Source organism: Myxocyprinus asiaticus, chromosome 8 (genome assembly GCF_019703515.2).
Source record: "Myxocyprinus asiaticus isolate MX2 ecotype Aquarium Trade chromosome 8, UBuf_Myxa_2, whole genome shotgun sequence".
NCBI lineage: Eukaryota > Metazoa > Chordata > Actinopteri > Cypriniformes > Catostomidae > Myxocyprinus > Myxocyprinus asiaticus.
The window spans coordinates 14,732,193-14,748,647 of NC_059351.1; the positions used below are offsets into that span (position 1 = coordinate 14,732,193).

General features: G+C 44.1%; 1 protein-coding gene across 2 annotated transcripts in view; it reads right to left on the minus strand.

Annotated features, from left to right (window-relative positions):
• The window catches only part of LOC127445425 (protein kinase C beta type-like), a 77,809-nt gene that overhangs the window by 48,013 nt on the left and 13,341 nt on the right, over positions 1-16,455 (minus strand). The gene's annotated exons all lie outside the window — the stretch shown is intronic.

Sequence of the window (16,455 nt, forward strand, 5' to 3'; positions counted from 1 at the left end):
TAATAAATAATTATAATAACGTAGCAGCCAACACACGCCTAGCTTGTCTCCACTGCCGCTGTCTCCTCTCCTTAAAACTGAAACACAAGACAGGTGTTAAGCACAGGTGAAATCATTCACCAGTCATCTCCCCGATTCACTCTCCACAGCAGGGTGCTCAAACACACCCCCGCCTCCACACAACTGTATTAAAGATGACTAAGAAAAGTCAAGATATTTCTTGGTAAAGGGCCAGCATCTTTAAACATAAAACAATTCAGTATTTATTTTGTAAAAATAATTTCTATACATTTAAAAAAAAAATTACAACTGTCCCACAGTTCTGGCGTCATTTCTGCCACACTACACAATTTTGCCTTTAATTTTTTTTTTGTTACTTAACTTATTAAGCAAGTTAACAAAAGTGTCAGTGAAAAGCATGCTTCTGATAAAATATGAGACAAGTGATGTTTGGAGACAAAAAAAAAAAAAAGTAAAAAAAAAAAGTAATTTTGCCAAATTACGCAAAAAGTGTGAAAATATTATTTAATTGTGCGTATTTAGGATACATACAATGTTAGCAATTTGAGATGTGGTGTAAATGATAATTGTGGGAATTTTAATGATTTTCCTAAAAAATAAATAATAAAAAAAAATAAAAAAAGACAAATCTCTTGGGATGCATGTATATACACTGTTGGACATTGTTTGTTGACAAATTTGAAAAGAACTAGAGAGTGTGAAATTTTTTTTTAGCAAGACTTTACTTTCTAGAAGTCCACACTGCTAAAAGTCCCCAAAGTTGAAGAAACCCATGTACAAAACTGATATTCTTGAGTTGGAAAATCCATGAAGATACAGGCAATTTATGCTGTACATGTTGGTTGATGATTTGAATCAGGGTTGTTTAAGATAGTATGACATAGGTGACAACAATGGTCATGGTTTAGATCATCACAACCTTTAACCCTCTAGACCAAGGGTCTTCAACAGGGGGTCTGTGACCCCCAGGGGGTCCGCGGTGGTACCACATAGGGTCCGCAAATTATTGTTTGATCCACCTTTGGTGGCATTTGTAATAATCACTCACTCACATGCGAGCGACAGTGAGAGAAAGGAGCATGAATTATCGACATGTTGAAGTCCTTTGCAGCTGCATGCCAAATCTTAAAGTGTGACTAAACAGCGCTAGTCAGCAGAAGCGCGCAGCCCGGACAAATCCTTCACACGACCACTGCTCATCACGAGCCGCTCAAAGTGCGACACGTCAGGTTCAGCATCGCTGCAGTGGAGGGTTGAGTAAGTAAACACATCTGCTTTGCGTTGGTCACACTGTGCAGTTGAGCAGATAACGTCCTGGTTACTTTCATAACCTCCATTCCCTGATGGAGGGAACGAGACATTGTGTCAATGTAGTGACACTAGGGGTCACTAAGGCCAATGAGAAATGGCGAGTGGAATTTGCATGCCACTCCCCCTGACATATGGGTATAAAAGGAGCCGGTATGCAACCACTCATTCAGGTTTTGTGCTGAGGAATCAAGACCAGGTCCCGGCCATTTCAGCGGGTAGTTCAGTGTTGTGGCAAGAGGGACACAACGTTTCGTTTCCTCCATCAGGGAATGGAGGTTACGAAAGTAACCAGGATGTTCCCTATCTGTCACTCACTCGACGTTGTGATTGCCCAACTATAGGGACAGGCTAGCCCAGCCGAGGCCTCTTTTCCCTCTCTTTTCTCCGCAGAGACCACACCCCGCCCAAAAAGGGGGGGGGGGTATTTTGAGTGGAATATGTCACATGGTCTTACCGAGTCTTGTTGGAAGTATGTTATGTGGAGAGGTCCCATGGTAGGTCCTACTCAAAGAGAGCATGGCGACCGGGGGCAGAGGGGCCTCTGCCCAAGGAAGACGCAGTTTGCCATCAGGGAAACGATTTTGCGGAAGCTATCACATGGGGTCGCCTACGGGGAACCAGGCACAAGTGGAGCACCTACCTCAGTACAGGGGCTCATTAGCGCACGTAATGGGCCGGTCAGCGAGTTTCTCTGCAAACTCAGCTGCCAGAGGGCTAAGGAGCAAAGTCATCCAGGGATCACAGTCTGTGAATACGACTGGGAGTCAAGAGCACACGTCTTCCCTCAAGGGAGGGGAAAGGTGCTATGCGCAAGCGGTACACCCGGCCAGTTGTCCCGGAACTTACCTGCTCTTACCTGCCAATACATGGGACGAGACCGGCTCAACCCGGAGATTGTAGAACCTCACAAAGGTGTTGGGTGTTGCCCAGCCCGCTGCTCTGCAGATGTCTGCCTAAGAGGCACCACTGGCCAGGGCCCAGGAGGCCACCACACTCCTGGTGGAGTAACCCAGCAGGGGGTGGCATGTCCTGAGCCTGATATGCCATTGTGATGGCGATGATGACCCAGTGGGCGATCCACTGTTTGGAGACAGCGCTTCCTTTCCGCTGTCCACCAAAGCAAACAAAGAGCTGCTCTGAGCTTCAAAGGCTCTGCATGCGATCCAAAATGCATCAAGATGCGTAAAGCTCGCACTGGACACAGCAACGCCAAGGCTGGGTCTGCCTCCTCCTGGGGCAGCGCTTGCAGGTTCACCACCTGATCCCTAAAAGGAGTCATGGGAACCTTGGGCACATAGCCCGATCGGGGTCTCATGATCACGTGGGAGTAACCCAGACCGAACTCCAGGCACGATTCGTTGACAGAGAATGCCTGCAGGTCCCCTACCATTTTGATGGAAGTGAGCACAGTCAGGAGGACAGTCTTCAAAAGTGCCTTAAGCTCAGCTGACTCCAAGGGAGCTCCCCGTAGACCCCGAAGGACTACGGAGAGGTCCCATGAGGGGACGAGGCGCGGTCTGGAGGGATTCAACCTCCTAGCGCCTCTCAGGAACCTGATGATCAAGTTGTGCTTCCCCAAATACTTACCATCTACTGCATCGTGATGCGCCGAAATAGCGGCTACATACACCTTCAGGGTGGAGGGGGACAGACGCCTCGGGAAGAACACCTCTTAGCGAACAGACGCCACTTCAAGGCATACAGGCACCTCGTAGAGGGAGCCCTAGCCTGAGTGACTGTGTCTACCACAGCGGGTGGTAGGTCTTCCGCATCCCGTCCAGGGGCCAGACATGGAGATTCCAGAGGTCTGGTCGTGGGTGCCAGATGGTACCCCGTCCCTGAGAAAGAAGCTCCTTCCCTGAGAAAGAAGTCCTTGGCCTGTGTGCGCACAGCAACTCTCGAGAGTGAGCTAGGATTAGCCAGATAGTTGAGGATGCGGATGCCCACTTCCCTTAGCGGGGAAAGGGCAGCCTCTGTGACCTTCGTGAAGACGCGAGGGGACAGGGACAGGCCGAAGGGGAGGACCTTGTACTGGTACGCCTGGCCTTCGAAGGCAAACCGCAGGAAGGGTCTGTGTCGAGGTAAGACCGAGACGTAAAAGTACGCGTCCTGCATTTTTGTGTCAGCATCTTGAATGGGAGTCTGTGCAAAGCCCGGTTCAGTACTCACAGGTCCAGGATTGGTCGCAACCCACCGCCTTTCTTCGTTAGGATGAAGTAAGGGCTGTAGAGACCCTTTCTTCATCTCGGCTGGAGGGACAGGCTCTATTGTGCCCTTGCGCAGAAGGGTAGCGATCTCCACACACAAGGTAGCGGCGTTCTCGCCCTTCACCGAGGTGAAGCGGACGCTGCTGAACCTGGGCGGGCACCTGGCAAACTGAATCGCGTAGCCGAGTCGGACGGTCCGGGTCAGCCACCGTGACGGGTTGGAAAGCGCGAGCCACGCATCCAAACACCGGGCGAGGGGGACCAAGGGAATGATCACATCGGACGTACCGGCGGGTGGGGCCTCGCGGAGGAGCACAGCTAGAGGTGCCACGTCGAGGGGATTCGAGCCCCGTGGCCGTGCTGAGTCCAGGGACATCGAAGCGCTTACCTGGCTCCTGCTGCCCACCATAAGATTGGCCGAAGAAGGGGGAGGAGGTCGTGGTCGATGGTGGTCGTGATGACGGCCGTGCACACCGAACATGTGACCCAGAGAACAAGAAAACCGCTCTTTTGTTGAATTTTTGGGTACCGCAGCCTCTTGGACATGTGGCGAAATTAAATGAAAACGAAACAAAAGATTCTCCTCCCGGCCCTCCACCGTGGGATGGAGTGGTCTGCTATCCAGCTCCGGAGATGCGGGTCTCCTTGCCCCTGGGTCGCCCGTCTCAGGGGTGCTTCGAAGCCTTTCTCGGGTTCTTGGCGGCCGGCCGTGAGACGGGGGCGGGCTGCGGCAGAGCCAGTGTTGTAGTTGCAGGAGGACGCCCTTGGCAACAAGCAGACAAGGTGCGGGGTCTTGAGCCACACCGGGGCAGGATGTGCTGTATGGCCTCCATCTGCTGCTTCATCGCCGAGAACTGCTGGGCAAAGTCCTCGACGGTGTCACTGAATAGGCCAACCTGCGAGATGGGGGTGTCAAGGAACCATGCCTTGTCAGCCTCGCATATCTCAACCAAGTTGAGCCAAAGGTGGCGCTCCTGGACCACCAGGGTGGACATCGCCTGCCCGAGAGACCGCGCCGTGACCTTCGTCGCCCGGAGAGCGAGGTCGGTCGCCGAGCGCAGTTCCTGCATCAATCCCGGGTCAGAACTACCTTCGTGCAGTTCTTTTAGCACCTTGGCTTGGTGTACTTGCAGGAGAGCCACGGCGTGCAGGGCGGAGGCGGCTTGTCCAGCGGCACCGTAGGCTCTAGCCATCAGGGAAGACATAAACCTAAAGACCCTGGACGGGAGTTTCGGGCGCCCACGCCAGGTGGCAGCGCTCTGCGGACACAGGTGCACTGCGAGCGCCTTATCCACCTGGGGGAATCATCGAATACCCCCTGGCTGCTCCACCATCGAGGGTAGCGAGAGTGGGGGAGCTGAAAGACCGGGACCGGGCAGTAAAAGGTGCCTCCCATGATCTTGTCAGCTCCTCATGCACTTCTGGGAAGAAAGGAATGGGGGAGGGGCGTGGCCGTGGGCGGCGCCCCGAGCCCAGGAACCAATCTTCGAGCAGCGAGGGTTCAGGGGAGAGCAGAGGGTTCCACTCTAACCCAACGCTCGCGGCTGCCCGGGAAAGCATGCCCGTCATTTCCGCGTCGGCCTGGGACTGGGCGACCACTCTCGAAGGAGGAAGCCCAGTCGAAGCCTCTGTGTCCGACTGGACGAGCCCGCTCTCCGATGCAACGCTCGATAACTCGTCTTCTTACCGGGCTCCGTACGAGATGTCGAACTCGCCCTGAGACGAGCCAGTGATCTCTTCCGAGCGCCCGACCGGAGCATCTGTCTGTCTTTTTCTTTCTTTTTGGAGGAGGTTTGGCACAGGGATCTACAGGGGAATTTAAAAATGTCACTTCATGTCAAAAATGTTGCAGACCCCTGCTGTACATCCCTGCTGAAAAGACCAGCTAAAACCAGCTTAAGCTGGTTGGCTGGTTTTAGCTGGTCACCCAGCCCAGCCAGGCTGGTCAGTCAGTTGGTTTCAGAGGGGGTTTTAACACTTTTTAGCTGGTCAGCTAAGATCAGCATGACCAGCATGACCAGCCTGACCAGCTAAGACAAGCCTGACTAGCTAAAAAAGGGTTCAAAACCCCTTTAAAACCAGCCTGACCAGCTATGACCAGGCTGGGCGACCAGCTAAAACCAGCCAACCAGCTTATGCTGGTTTTAGCTGGTCTTTTCAACAGGGCAGCATTTAATGATTATTTCAATGGCTTTGCAATGTAAACATCATGAAGTATACATACAATAATATGGTAGCCTACCATCCACGTTTTTATAGGCATAAAATGCAACACTCAATTTGATAAAATATGTAACTGGGGTCCCGGTTCCATCTCTCTACCCACCAAGGGGTCCTTGGCCTGAAAATGGTTGAAGACCCCTGCTCTAGACCAGTGTTTCCCAACCTTTTTTCTGCCACGGCACACTTTTTACGATTAAAAAATTCTACGGAACACCACTATCCCACAAAGGCTAAATATCGTCAAAATTTTTCCTTTTCAAGAACTTGTCCATGTTTTCTGTCCATCTTAGTAGCGTGTTTACTTGTAATGTTTGAAATTCGGCTATGCAAAAAAACAAAAAAACAAAAACAAAAAAACAATCACAAAGGTAGGCTATGCTGTGTGAGGTCACAGGTGGCAAGAGCGCTAAATGGGTAATGAAGAAACAACAAATTTGCTTCTTTTCTAATTTGTAGATTTGTTCTTGCAATGCCACAACAAATTACACAACAAATTACAGGGATGCCTTCTCATGAGGGGCGAAAAAGGTAAGACAATCACTGGTCCACGAAAAAAAGAATAAAAAAATTCTTTTTTAAAGAATAAGCTAAAAGCACCAATTCCAGCAATTTTAGTGATTCAAGTTTATTCAAGTTTACAATTGTGCAGATTTAGCTGCAAAATAAAGAGTATTTTGGTGAGGCTTGCTTCTGTTTCACAAATTTGTTAAATTTGACTAATTAGTTCAGTGACCCCTTCTGGAAATGTCACTAGGTGGCAACAAATGAGAGTCTTATGTGCTATGAGTGAGTCATTGAATAATTTTGAGTCGTTAATGACCGAAATCTACCAAGAGACTTTATAGTGTTTAAGCACTAAAAGAACAAAGAAGATCTATAGTCTTCCTTCAGTCTGAGCATTATTTTTCATCCAAAAAGACAACAATAATAGTCTAATAATAGTGAGTTTCAATAATGTCCTTACCTTCTCCTTTATTAAAACTTGCATGGCTACAAATCTTCTGACTTCAGTATAAGAATTATAAACACAAAGCCGATCTACAGTATCATTTTCCTACAGTAGCCTATTTAAACTGCTGAGCATGGCTTTTATCAGAAAAGACCAGAATAACAGACAAATAATAATAATTTTGAGTTTCAATAATGTTCTTTTATCATTGTAAAGCGTATTTCACATGAGTTGAGTGGAAGCGTCAATGCTCCGTTCAATGCCAGTGTCAAGCGCCGCATTGCCCTCCACATGACAAGAGTTGCAGAAAGTATCACAGAGGGGCGATTTTACGAGTTTGACACGTAAAAAAGTGGGAGGTGTGCACAATAAACTTTGAAAACATGTATTTGGAAGAGAGAAAAAAAGCTTGCAGTTGCTTTGATAGCAGAAAGTAATAAAGGGACTCGTTTAGGTCTAAGTGTTTTCTTGGTGAATTTAAATTAGTTCAATAACTGGGGTCTCTGATATTCGTAAACGATAAGGTAATATTTAATTAAAAGAAATTATGAGACATTCAATGTCTTCACAAATTTGGACAGTTTTTAAATATTTCTTGTTGCTTAGTACTCTCAAAGACATTATTGGTGAAGCAAAAACGTGTGTGTGAAAAACACTTTGGTGTAAAGTGGCGTCACTTCATAGACTTCAATGTATTCTGCAGCGCTGACGCGTCATGTGAAAGACCCTTAACGCGTATAAATATCACTCACTTTTGCACATTAATCATTGCTCTTCACAATCACAAAAGTGACTGATTATGGTTTCAGAACGGCGAAACCATGCATGAAATTCTTTTTCATGCATTTATTTATTTTGTGGAATTTGATAATTTTCCACAGCACACCTGACAATCTTTCACAGAACACTAGTGTTCCGCGGCACAGTGGTTGGGAAACACTGCTCTAGACTACAGTATGTAATGAATTTGCATAAAAAGATGAAACTATCAGTAAGTCATCAAATGAAAAGCATTTGTCCGTAATTAACCTTTACATCAATACAACAGTGAATGTTTGAATTTTTTTTGATTCAACACTTTTTATTGATTCACAAAATTGATAGAAAAGCAAAACATACATTCACGGAATCAATATTTAACCCCCTTTATTCCTTTTCCCCCTCCCAATCCCCAACCCCACCTTGACCCTCAACAAATATCCCTGTGGTCACACTTGAGTATACACACACAAAAAAAGAAAAGAAAATATATAACAAAATAATCACACACATTTAAAACTACACTTCTCTCTCCATTGCCCCTCCCCGAGAGCCCTCCAAAAAAGGCCAAACAGCTGCCCCATTTTTTTATTTAATGAATCTAAGTTGCCTAGCCTTCAACATTTCCTTGAATGCCACTACCCTCCCCATCTCTGTGCACCACTCTTGAAATGAGGGCACTCCAGCCGACTTCCATCCCCTAAGAATAATCTGTCTGCTGATCATAACACTGGCTAGGACCCAATTTTTTATGCATTTATCCCCTATATTAATGGGGCAAAATGAAATTTGCATGCCCAATACGTTACACATAAATCTCTGAACCCTCAACCAAAATTCTTGGATTTTAACACACCACCAAAAAACACGGGTCGTGTCCCCATCTTCTGATTGGCATCGCCAGCAGGTGGGTGTGTATTTAAGACCAAGCCAATACAATCTATAGGAGCTCCAATAGAATCAATGTAAAATCTTAAATTGCATAAGGCACACACTTGCATCTCTAGATGTAGACTTGATGTTTTTTTAGAATCCAAGCCCACACTCCCTCCTCCAATACCAAGTTTAAATCTTTCTCCCATAATCTCTTGAGAGAAGTTGAAGCTCCGTCCCCCAGACTCTGAATTATCAGGGAGTAATACACTGATGCTTCATGACCTTTTCCAAAAGCAGTAATCACCACTCCCAGAGTGTCTGCCACTCTAGGGGGGTGTATGCTACTTCCAAAAATAGTACAGAGCAGGTGGCGCATCTGTAAATACGTGAAGAATTGATACCAGGGAATCCCAAAATGCTGAACCATATTTTCAAAGGATCTCAACACTCCACTATCATATAGGTCACTGAGCATATTAACCTCCCTCTCAATCCACTCTGTCCAGCAGAAAGGGGAGTCTAGGCACATTTCTAACATTGTGGTCCTAAACCAAGCATCTTTTCCTTGCCTCTTGTATTGCTTCATGTTTCTAATTGCCCAATTTGCATACTACTGTATTAGCCTATATAAACCTTACAATCTGAGGTTATATACAATCGGAATGTGCGTCCAAAACTGTTTTTCTAAACTAAAGGGCTAGTGTACCAACAAATAAAAATTACCCTTGTATTGGTCCAAACCTGTATGACTTAATTCTAGGGCGGAACACAAAATAAGAGGTTCAAGTCATCATTCACATGTAAGGAATGTGGAAGTAGAGACTCCAGCACTATTGTTAAATGCATTTCGGGGGCTCAGGCGTCTGAAATCAGATCAAATTTACAAGCGCTGGTTAACGTAGATTTTCTAAAATTGTCATTCATGTCGGCACTAACAATGTTCGGATTCGCCAGTCGGAGATCACTAGAGATAATGTTAAAGAGGTGTGTGAACTTGCAAAAACGATGTCAGACACTGTAATATGCTCTGGCCCTCCCTGCTTGTCATGGTGACGAGGTTTATAGTAGATTAGTGTCACTGAATGGCTGGATGTCTGAGTGGTGTATGGAGAATAGCAAAGGATTAATAGACAATTGGAAGAGTTTTTGGGGTAGACCTGAATTGCTAAGGAGAGATGGACTCCATCCCTCCAGGGAAGGTGCCACTCTCCTCTCTAGTAATTTGGCTCAGTCTTAATAGTGATAGTATTTGACTAAATGGGGCCCAGGTCAGGATGCAGACAAACTGTCTAATCCGAACATCTGCAAGCAGCATTGAGACGTCTCACAGGTCACATAAACTACAACACATAAAGACTGTATCACCTAGATATCACATAGAGACTGTGTCTGTTCCCCAACTACCAAACACAAACCCCTCAATAAATGATTTAGAAAAAATTTGAAAATAACAAACTCAAAAACTCAAATAAACATCAAAATAGGGCTACTAAACATTAGATCTCTTTCAACCAAAGCACTATTTGTAAATTAAATTTTTACAGATCATAGTTTGGATGCGCTGATTGACTGAAACCTGGCTTAAACCGGACAAATTTATTAGTTTAAATGAATTTACTCCCCCAGGTTATTGTTATAAACATGAGCCTTGTCTGAAGGGTCGAGGAGGAGCTGCAATTTACAATGAAGTTTTTGGTGTTACTCAGAGGACAGGATATAAATTTAAGTCTTTTGAACTAATAATGCTTAATGTGACACCATCAGATACAAATAAAAAAAAAATATCTGTCATCTTTTGCCCTTGCTACAGTATATAGATCTTTAATTTAATAATGAGTTATTTCCCCTCTTTCAATTGTTTTACTTCAATTAAAGTTTGGATTTTTTTTTAATGAAAGATTAAAAGGATAAATAATGCTGATTTTTTTTCACAGCCTTCTTTGCTCATTTACTGTACCAAGGGTGCCAATATTTGTGGCCACCACTGTATTATTTAGTTATTTATTTTTATACACAATTTACAATCATATTTAATCAAATTACACAATGATGACTCTAAGACTATAGATATTACAGTGTCATTTTCTGTTAATGCATGATTTTCTGTAAAGCTGCTTTGAAATGATGTGTGTTGTGAAAGGCACTATACAAATAAAAATGACTTGACTTGACCATTCATTGTATGGAAAAAACATGCAATGAAAGTGAATGGTGACAAAGTCTTTTTACCTAACAGCTCAATTTGTGTTCCACGTTTAGTGTTCAGAGAATGACTATAAACTTTAAATGTATATATCTGCTAGAAGTTGATTTGATCAACTTTAAAGATTACACTAATATATAGATATATAAAAGCCAAATAAAACTGAAACTAAAATTGAGTGAGACATTTTTTATTTTTTTTTGTAAATAAGGCAAATTCTGTCTGGGTCTGCTTAAAAGGATAGCACAAATAAAAATCTCTAATCTCACAATGCATTTGACAGCTAAAGCCACAGTCCCCATTCACTTCCATTTATACGCATCCGAATGCTGTAGACTGGAAACGTAAGCTCATGTGAATTAATTTCCCATTCCAATGTGTCCGAACATTCAAATTTGGTGAACTCTGACCTGCGAATTTGTATCACGAGAAGATGTGTGACCAATAGAAGATTGAAATGTCACACACAGACCTCCTGGCTCACTACAAATACAACATGATCACCCAGGTTCTTGGCATGTTGTTTCCGATAGTTCCAGTACCCTAGGATCGGACACATTATGCTGACTCGCTGACAAGCGGCATCTCCTTTCAGACATTTTTGCATCTTCTCCAGCGTGTTTACCTTCCCTTCTGGTGCGACCAGAAGCGGGTTGAAACCAGGAAGTAATCACGTTTGCATAATCAGTGACGAGCACGATTCGGAGGTTGCATATTTCCCTCTCACATTACATTTTTCTCTACTGATGGTTAGGTTTAGATTGGGCGTTTGGGAGTACAGTTCATAAAACATGCATTCCTCTTCACTGTTTTACAGCCTATAGAGCTAAAAACAACTTGCTTCACAACTCACTTTTGACGCGCCTCCGTGGACATTTCACCCAGAAAATGGAGCTCACATGTCCCCAAATGCTCAATACTTACCGCTTTGGCCAATGGAGGCAGTGTTTCAAATGTCGGTAAGCAAAGAATAGAGGTCAAAGAGGGACTGTTTTTTCCATCCCGCTCTTGCAAGTTTCTATTACGTACCTGAAGGCTCCTGTTCCATGTTCACCCGCTCTCTGCCTGCAGTGATTTACTTTACGACCGCTTCCGCTCCATTCCCGCAACCACATAGAAGTCAACACATATGTATTTTCCACACAGAGCAAAGGCTATACAAATAACCAAGTGTACACAAAGAAAGTTTTATTTTTCTGTTATTGCTATTATCAGATGATTCGTGACAAACATGCTCATCTAAATTGTCTGAGGTTGATTTCTTTACACTAAATTGACCATTGTCCTCTGCACTTCAATAACTGTCTGGTTTGGTTCAGCTATGAAATCGTATAACAGAAGACTACAAAGGACAGTTCAGACTGCTGAGAGGATTATTGGTTGCCCCCTGCCATCCCTTCAAGAACTGTACACTTCCAGAATGAGGATAAAGGCTGGAAAAATAACTCTGGACTCCACGCACCCTGCCCACTACCTTTTTGAACTGGTCGATGCTTCAGAGCTCTGAGCACCAGAACCGCCAAGCACAGGAACAGTTTTTTCCTTCAGGCTATCCATCTCATGAACAGTTAAAACTGCCCCATTGAGCAATAATTAATGTGTAATACACAGCTTAGTCTATTTATATTTATCTAACACATCCTACCTCTTGCACTGTATATAACAGATTTGTATTTAAATTTGGACTGCGTATGTGTATGTTTGTATGTATGTGTGTGTGTATATATATATATATATATATATATATATATATAATATATCGTTTTATTGTGTATTCTATATATACTTTATTTTTATTTTATTTTTATTTATTATTTTTTATTATTATCTCTGTCTTGTGCTGTATTGTATTGTTGTGCACTGGAAGCTCCTGTCACCAAGACAAATTCTTTGTATGTGTACGCATACCTGGCAATAAAGCTGATTCTGATTCATTTTCTAGTCCGAATATCACATCTTTTGATGACACAGTGTGCCCATGCTTTGCTCTGCCATTCTTCTAAAGCCCCATTGACTACCTGCATAGCCTGCACTAAATACTGGATCATTTAATCCACGTGCTGTGTGCACATTTTTATGTTATATTTTTCTGTTTATTGTTAAAATAAAATAAATATTATTGTTTTATTTCATTCATAATTTAATCACATAAAAAAAATATATGCTTTATTGTCATGAAAATAATGTGAATTTCTTTCTTCGTGAGATTCACCCAAACATTGCTAAAAGGGCTAAAACTGCAGATATAAATATTGCCCATATAAATGCAATATGTATTGTGAAAAGTGCAATACAAATAAAACTTACTTGATTTGACAGCACTAAAGAAACAACAACAATCAGATACAGTAAATACATACAAAACAAAACCTGAAGTTAAAGACCTTTAAATCACAGGGGATCTCTTGCATTCATTATTAACCTGACTATTAAATATGCATTGTTAAATAAATTATTTATGAGGTTGACAACTCAATGGCAACTGGTGCGATCTGTGATCTGCGAGTCTGTTTCATGCAAACTCTCTCTTCCGATCAATCCATTTGGCACACATGTATTTACTCTCCACACTTTTGAATACCTTGTCGGACATGACAGACCAGGTAAACATAAATACAAGAGTAGAGGTAAGGGAGGGAACAAACACACACACAAAAGATAAATCTAACTATAGCAGACATTGACATTCCAGCCACAGGAATGCAATGTTGGATATATGGAGGAGGAGGTGGTGGAACGTTCGAGTTTTAGCCACCAACACGGAGGCAAAAGGATCTCCCCTTCATGTGTAAACAGTCTATTGTATTCGGTCTAAACCTGCCCCTTTTCCAGAGGAGCATTCCAGGACATTTCCTCCGTAATCTGTCAGCAGTTGAATAGCAACAAGACTTCAGGGTTAAACAGCTTGGAACTGCTCCCTCCGATAAATGTCAAATAACTCTTGACAATATCACCATTATAAACATGCACACATTTGTGGCTTGTTATGATAGGATGCACTTTTCATCCATGATGTCGCTGATATGTTTTCTTTCAGTAGCTAAGCAAGTTCAGACCTGTTCTGTATTTAAAAGTTCAACCTTCTTTGCTTCTTAAACACTTAAATATGGTACAGCAGAGATGGAAAAGCTGCTCTGGCACAAGCTTAACTATATGGGTGTGATTGCCTAGAACATCAAGAGCTTCTTAGCACTATTATTGTACTCTTGAGCATGCCACTTAACCCTGAATTACTCTTAGATTTCCTGGAATAATGCTGATGTTTCTGCTTATAGTCAGCAACAGGGTCCTTATTAATAACCGGTTCCAAACTGGATGATTTTCATGGCTTTTGGTTTCATTAACGGTTCTCAAACATGCATTCTTCTAACGCAGCATGAAACATACAGCACGACTAGTGTAGTCCAAATACAGAGAAAATGGCTCTTATGGGCTGGTTCTTTTGAATCTAGAGTGTGAAACATACAACGTGATCCAGGTCATTCAATTTCTGAACTAATGGCTCTTATAAGCTGCTTCTTTTAAATCTACAGCACGACGAGTGTAGTCCGATTCCCAAACTAATTAATCTAAAGAGTCGCTTCTTTTTAATCTACAACATGAAACATACAGCGTGACCACTGTAGTCCGATTCACAAACGAATGACTCTTATGAGCCGGTTATTTTTATATATATTTTTTTTATCTACACCAGCAATTAGCAGACCGCAGTCCGGGTCTGGACCCTGGACTCCAGATTTGTTCCACCCATACCACGATGGACAATGGTTGCCCCATCTCACCGCAGCATGACAAAACAACGCAGCACGACAAAACAACAGAGCTGTGTACAGCGGAAGCGCTCTGTGGCATAGATAGCACTGATCTTTCAGTTGACCCTTCATTTAAGCCCTTTCGAATTCTGCACGTGTTGCCTCTCTTCCCCGGCCTGAGACATGAGGTGCCATTGATCTTCTTTTCTCAAGATGGCGCCGAGTATGGCTGCTGCATTGCGAGCTCCAACACAACACTGTAGCGTTTTGTTTGTTTTGTTTACAATTCTTATGTTTTTTGTACTGGATGTTGTCTGCCTTATTGTCTACGACAGACAAACAATTTTGGACATTGGTTCAGGACTTCAAATTCCTCAATGCCGACCCGCTGTTTACAAACACGCCAGTGGAGCCCTTTGTCTGGGCAGCCAGGCCGCGGAAATGCAGGAGGAAAAGGGGAAACAGAGCCGGCGTTCTTATCAGAGTAAGACGCCGCGCAAATCGACCCCCGCTACCCACTATTCTACTGGCAAATGTTCAGTCTCTGGATAACAAGCTCTGCGAGCTGAAAGCGCGGATCTCTTTCCAACGAGAGACGAGGAACTGCTGCATTATCTGCCTAACAGAAACCAGCCATTGAACCCGTGGGGTTCTCCGTGCACCGAGCGGACAGAGCAAAAGACCTCTCAGGTAAAAGCAGAGGTGGTGGTGCATGTTTTATGATCAACAAATCCTGGTGTGATCAGAGGAACGTACATTCTATCAAATCTTTCTGCTCTCCTGATCTGGAATTTCTCATGCTTCTGTGTCGACAATTCTGGCTACCGAGGGAATTCACAGCGGTCATTATCACTGCTGTGTACATCCCGCCACAAGCCGACACAGACTGGGCACTCAAGGAACTGTACGGGATTATAAGCAAGCAGGAAACCGTGCACCCTGAGGCCGCGTTCATTGTGACCAGGGACTTTAATAAAGCCAGTTTCAAATCAGTCGCACCAAAATACCACCAACATATTAGTTTTAACACACGAGGGGACTGGGTTTTGGACCATTGCTACTCTCCCTTCCGGGATGGCTACAAATCCCTCCCCCGCCCACCATTTGGCAAATCGGACCACTCTTCCATTCTGCTTCTGCCTGCTTACAGGCAGAAACTGAAACAGGAAGCACCCACCCTAAGAACGATCCAGTGTTGGTGGGACCAATCAGACTCTATGCTACAAGACTGTTTTGATCACGCAGACTGGGAGATGTTCCGGTCTGCCTCTGATGACGACATCGAGCTTTACGCTGATAGCTTAACGTGTTTCATCAGAAAGTGCGTAGATGACGTCGTTCCGACCAGAACAATATGGATCTATCCGAACCAGAAACCTTGGATTAATAGCGATGTTCGCACGGCACTTGATGCGCGGACCTCTGCTTTTAATTCCGGGAATGCGGAGGAGCATAAACAAGCCAGTTATGCCCTCCAAGATCAGATCAGCAAAACATCAGTACAGGAACAAAACTAAAGGACAGTTTAACACCACCAACTCTAGAAGCATGTGGCAGGGAATTAATATCATCACGGACTTTAAAGGGTATAAAAACTCTGCCTCTCTCCCGGATAAGCGAAATACATTTTATGCTCGTTTTGAGGGAAATAACACCGCCCTCGCGGAGAGAGCTCTCGCGGCCGAAGCTACAGAGGTTAGTTCACTCTCAGTCTCTGTAGCGGATGTAACCCGATCCTTCTGACGGGTGAATATCCGCAAAGCCATGGGTCCAGACGGCATTCCGGGCCACGTCATCAGAGCGTGCGCGAACCAACTGACTGGTGTTTTTACGGACATTTTCAACCTTTCCCTCTCCTTGTCTGTAGTCCCCACATGTTTTAAAACGTCCACCATTGGGCATGTTCCAAAGCAATCAAAAAAATAACTTGCTTAAATGACTGGCGTCCTGTTGCTCTGACCCCTATCATCAGCAAATGCTTTGAGAGACTAATCAGAGATTACATCTGCTCTGTGCTGCCTCCCTCACTTGACCCATTGCAGTTTGCTTACTGCAACAACTACTCCACTGATGATGCCATTGCATCTACAATACACACTGCTCTCTCCCACCTGGAAAGAACACTTATGTGAGAATGCTGTTTGTAGACTACAG